At 42.1% G+C, this 6,000-nt stretch overlaps 1 protein-coding gene across 1 annotated transcript in view; it reads left to right on the top strand.

Annotated features, from left to right (window-relative positions):
- schip1 (schwannomin interacting protein 1) overlaps positions 1-6,000 on the top strand; it is a 201,782-nt gene that overhangs the window by 698 nt on the left and 195,084 nt on the right. The window contains exon 2 of the mRNA XM_023406426.2: positions 5,723-5,790. The gene's annotated coding sequence lies outside the window, so the exon portion shown is untranslated. The remainder of the gene's footprint in view (positions 1-5,722; positions 5,791-6,000) is intronic.

Genomic DNA, 6,000 nt, shown 5'->3' with positions numbered 1-6,000 from the left:
CCCCCCCCCTACAAATGACTTCATTTTCAGCAGGGAATAGTGAAGGCATGGCTGAACCGAGGAGGTGTGCCCTCCTCCTCAAGTTGAGAGCAAAATAAATGAACTCTGACAGTTGGTTGTTGTAATTGATTTGATTATGTAAATCAGATTTGCTTGTCTTTAACAGAAGTATGCAGTGTTTTTCCTTATATTCTCCTCGGTGAGTGTAGGTGCACAGGTTCACCTGGTTGTATTGAGCTGCTGAATATTTAATGCCAGTGATGTAGCGTTGCGCATTATTGTCGGCAGGGGATATTGCGCGCGTGAGCTCTGAAAGCACTGTTCCATCACAGCTTTTGACTTACTCTGCAATATATTATAATGCTGCAGCCCCCCCCCCCCTTACACATAATCACACAATCAGACACACTCTTGATCACTGCATGTTCCCCTAAACTTTCTCATTTTGCCTCCAGATTTGTTCCAATCCGTTTCCACTGCACCACCTGACAGTTGAATTTATCACTTTCCAAAAAATGACATTTCCAAATTGATCAAGCTTAACTCTGTGAGACGCTGTGTCTCATCAGAGGAGGTTCATAAGGCAAAGACCGGCGAAGAAGACACGAAGGAGCTTGTTTAAGGACCAACCAGTAATTGGTGTGTGAAATATGAGTGAGAATAGAAATGCAGGTTATTGGATATGGAGGCTGCTCCACTTGCTGTGTCTGTGTGAGTGATTCAGATTCATTGCCGAGGCATGAACCCCCCGAGAAACACATTAATCTATCCAGCTATTACCCTGTAATCAATGGGACAGCGGAATTTTACGGCCATGGGCCCATGTTGTTAACCATTTCACACAGAGCTTATTTAAACCGCATGCCAAAGGGATGGGAAGGGGGGGGGGGTCACATTCAATAGGGTTAAGCATGAAATATACAGGACAGGTGACATTGTTGACACAGCACTTGCAGCTGGAATCTTGAAATCAGTCATCAGTAGGCTATAATTTATGGCGCCCCTTTTTGCTCCTAATCAAATGAACATGCAGGGGGAAAAATGTCCCAGGATGCAACCTTCTGAATGAACTTGTGCTCGTGCTCAGCAGGAGCAGACGTCCAACATACACGTGTTGTCATTCAGAAATTCAGTATCATAGGACAAGGGCAGAATCAGTTCACTAATACAAACTGTGGGAGTCAGACACAGCCTGGATACAGCGTTCTCATGTAGAAGGATGTACATAGTGGGAGTGTGGTGCCAGGGAAGGGTGTCATATTTCAGAAGTGCATTATCGTCTCTCCCCCGCAGTGGGACAGAGCTGTGCTGAGTGCCGTTTGCGCCAGCTCACTCAAACGCTCCGCGATTGAGTCGTAATAACCTGCGGAGGAGCGAGATGAGGCTGCACACTGACAGAGAGCTGTCTCTCGGCCCGCCACGGCCGTATGACGAAGAAATATAGCCTAGCTGTATACTCTGTGTTTGTGTGCGCTCTGGTTCAGTGCCACATAAAAATCCTTTTTTTTTTCTTTTTTTTTTTTTTCTTTTAATAAAATGCACCATAACTCCTACAAAACGTACACAATGATGCATGCGTGGATGCACTCATGAGAGGCCCCACATGCGCACACTCCCCTGACAGTGTTGTAGTCATTTCCATCCATACCCATTACCATGTCTTAGAAGGCTGGTTTGGTCTAAATGAGTGAGCCCAGTCTTTGATCACTGAAAGAAGCCCCCTCACTGATATATGTGTGTGAATGTGTGAACATGCTCTCACTCCTTTCCTCACCATATGTTAACCAGAGCAGCTCTCTGCTGGTTAATAGTAGCATAGGGACTAGTACCAACTGCTCCATTTTGCATTTTAATAGACTTTATGATCATTTTCTCACTCTTACACCTCCTTCATCTCTAGTTGTCAAACCTCATCCACCTCCACACCTCCCGGGATGTCTTCTTCTTCTTCTTTTCCATTTTAGAATAACGTTGCGCCCTCCTCATCATACATCACGGATCTGCTTTTTCCAATCTCTTTAAATGTTCAACATCCTTCTCTACAGTACCTTGGGCTCCACACATGAAGGTTTGCAGACTCATGTTTGTATTCTGTATGCATTAGTGCTGAAGTGATTAATCAGATAGTCAAAATCAGCAGAAAATGAATCAATAATGAATCAGTCATTATTCATAAAGCAGAAATGCCAAGCATGTGCTTGTTCCAGCTTCTCATATGTCAAGATTTGCTTCCTTTTTTCTGTTTCTATACATTGTCATATGAATACTTTTGGGCTGTTGGTCAGACAAAAAACAAGCATTATAGGACTATTCTTTTAGATTTTTTAGAATAAATTGAAATATTCATTGATCATGTAAACAATTAATAGAGCAGCCCGCTGTGTTTGCTTTTAAATGAGTCTTCTGTTTGTTCTGGTCATACCTATAAAACCTGTGTAAGGCTCTAAAAGAAATGGATCTGTCTGTGTTTGATGAACTACTTAATTATAGATAAGAAATTAACCTCACATTTGTATGTGTGTGTGATGAAAGCCTCCTTGGTGTCGCTGTTCCTTTTTCTGTGCCTTATAGGTCAGTTTACAGCGCCTGCTCCAGCCCAGGATTCATTGCTGTGTAACTGCAGAGTCCTGGGGACCGTGTGAATGTATGGGTCTCTACACACTCTTATCTGATCAGTATGAAACTGCTCTCTCGCTCTCACTGCAGTTTCAGTCATTGCAAGTTTATCATTCTGATTCTTTGTCAATTTATGCCTCCAACCTGGAGCGTCTTTTACCTTTCTCTCTCTTGCTTTTGTTACCTCCATCTCTCCTCAAATAGGATTTAAAGGTTCATGCAAAGTAACATAAACGCCATCCTCAATCCATTTTCCTCAGTAGAAAGTACTTGTTTTCCCCCCATGGCCATAAGAGGAAATAGCATTTCAAATCATGTAATCACACGAACACATCAGTAACACCTACATCTCTCAGTGGGCTCTTTTTACACTCAGGGACTCAGGCGAAAGAGTAAATGTTGACTTCCATATTACTCCTTGCACGCACTGCGCATGTAAATTGATTTCCGATGTAGCGATTAACGAGCATCTCCACTGGTACAGCCCTTCTCCTGATTGGACATTTCCCCGGGCTGATCGGTAAGTTGAGCTGCAGCTAAACAGCCAATAGTCTGATGCAGATGTTTCAGTGCATCACCACAATGCATTCATACTGTGTGTGTGTGTGCGTGTACATGTGATTTTGTATGTCAGTATGTGTGCATGCAGGTGTATTTGCTCTCTCAGTGCATTCAGGTGTGTGTTTGTGTTCTTATATGTGTGTGTGGGAGTTTATCTCACTGAGAGAGACCACACTAATCTGAAAGCCACAAAAAGCTGACCATCTTTCACACACCAGAGGGGATAAGCTGTTGTCTGTGTGTGTGTGTGTGTGTGTGTGTGTGTGCGTGCGTGCACGTGTTTTAGTGTGGACATTCAGCTTCGCCTGCCATCGATCTCTGTGATAGAACTAGGACTCTGAGAAATTATGATTTTAATAACTCATCAATTAAAGGGAAGCAGACTTTCTGCTATGTGCTGCTGTTTTCTCGCCCCGTCCTTGCTCTTTTCTTCTCTTCTCTCATTTTTCAGTGACATAATTCTTATTACTGTCTACCCTCACCTTCCCTGGCTTTTCAGTTTATCGATTGCCCTCATTTTGATATTGAAAATAATGCGGTTAATCTGTTTACATGTCCAGTAGAAGGGGGTTTTGTTAATATCCCTGATCTTATGCAATCATATATTCAGCTATTGATTTAAGAGATTGTCCTATAACCTATAGCTTACAAGTAATGTGTTTCTCCTGTCATCAGCTGCAGTTGTATTGCTGCCTTGGTATTTCTATTGCTCTCATATAACTTTAGAACATTGTATCCAGTCCAGAGGCCCAAGACATTACAGTTGGTTGTAAACACGCAAAAGATAGTAGCTGTAAAAAATGACCAACACAAGGTGAGTGTCAAGCAAGTGCTGCAGTCTTTGAAAACTCCAAGGAATTCCATTTCCATGATGAAACTTTTATGATTAATGTTTTAATCACAGTATTAATGCTCCAAATGCTCAATCATGTAGTGTAACTAGACAACTGATCATGATAATGTCATGAAGATGTATTGCTCCAGCTTTAAATTAGACATTTCTCCCATTTTACACTCCCCCTGAATGTATATTTCAGCATATAAAACTTTCGTCTTGAAAAATTTATTTTTAATAACACATATATTTCATAATTTTTCATGGATTCTTATTTTAGCTCAAGTGTCAGGATGGAGTCTGAAATTATTACAGCACAACACTTGTTGATACAGTTATATTTTAAACCCTTATTGGCCTTTTGCCCGGCATCCTGAGCACTTAATCCCTACTGGCTTCGCTGAGAGGAACAGCAAGAACATTGGGAACTGTTCGACTAATACAGTTTCAGAAGTTGTGACCAAACATACATTACATAAGCTCATGAAGTTCTTGTTTCACACAAACACACACATACACCAGATGAGACACAATGCATGGTGACAATTATATGGCATTCCTTGATATTGTGAACTGTCAGAGATATCAACTGGATGGTCACTTCAACAGCTCAACTCATCTAGAGAGAATGGTGAAATTTTATTTATTTATTTCTTTTGTACATTTAATGCTTAAACCATGGCTTATTTACACATTCAGCGGGCATGAAGCATCTTTAGCATGTATTTGCGGCGGTGTGTCTGTCCACCTGACGAATATAAATCAAATATTCACTCTTTATTTAGCTCTGATTTGGTCTTGTCCAACTCTTGAAGGAAATGTGTGGCTCTTTAGCTGCCAAATGCTCTGCTATGTTCACCAGCTGTTTGCTAAATCTTTCTGAACCTAGTGTACAGTGGTTTCATCATAGCTTTTTCCTTTTAAAACAGCTGTTTGCTGCAGCTGGAAGTGAGGATGACGAGAGTGGTGAGACCAGAGAAACAACAGTGAAGTTGTGTGCCATAAAACCACTTGGAAAAACATAAAAAATAGGAATTACAGGGTCAGGTTGTCGGTTCATCAGCACGAGTTTCGCCTCTCTCGTTGCATATAGTCATTAACTTCTGCATGACACTGATCTGTGAGCTGAATGCATCCTTACACCCCTTGATGCAGCCCCAAGCACATAGACACAAACATGGACAAATACTTACAGCTCGTACCCTGCTGGCTAACAGAGAGATGGGTGTGCACTAGAGATGGAGCTGCTTTGCTGCTCTGGGAGCACATCCATCTGCCTAGTCCCATTGAGCTTCATGGCAGTGGCCCCTGAGCTGCATGAGATGGGCTTCACCCCCTGGCATGCAGCCGGTGTCTGGCTGTTTGGCACCTGCAGAGCACACACATGCTGTTATGCATCAGCAATTGCATACCAGTTGTTTTTTTCCCTGCCTCTCTGTGTTTATGATTATTTATGCCTATGTTAACAGACCCAGACATGCTGCCACTCTCGAGGTTAATAAACAGATAACAGAAACAAATGATAAAATGAACAGTTTTCCTCTGTTATGCAGCCAGACAGACAGTATGCGTGGGTGGAGAAGCAGATACACATACACAAAATGCTGCAGATTTATTATTGTATCTTATCGGAGCACAGATCCTCCTGTATCATATCCTTTGCGCGGAGTTAAAAGCCTTGCTGACGTATCGGTGCTATTTACTACACAGGAGGAAGTGAAGAGGTATCATCGTTACTGCAACCACAGTGGAGGGCAAGCAGTTCCCAAGGTGGAGAGGTAAGCCACTACACAGTGTCCCTGCTGTTCCATAAAAAAATTGTATTTTGTGCACAGCACTCAATCTGCAATGGGAAGCTGCTTTACTGTAATGTAAAGCCCCTATTCTAGACCTTTCCTTTGCCATATCAATGCTTTATTTTATAGTGTGAAGTCCTGACTGTTGCACAGAAACTCCAAGTGCTTATTTTGCTGTAACTTCCAATATTA

Source organism: Seriola lalandi, unplaced genomic scaffold, assembly GCF_002814215.2.
Source record: "Seriola lalandi dorsalis isolate HSWRI2012SDOR001 ecotype SW California unplaced genomic scaffold, Sedor1 jcf7180002054308, whole genome shotgun sequence".
In the NCBI taxonomy this organism is placed as follows: Eukaryota; Metazoa; Chordata; class Actinopteri; order Carangiformes; family Carangidae; genus Seriola; species Seriola lalandi.
Note: the sequence above shows the minus strand (reverse complement) of the source record. Positions and strands in the feature narration are given on the sequence as shown.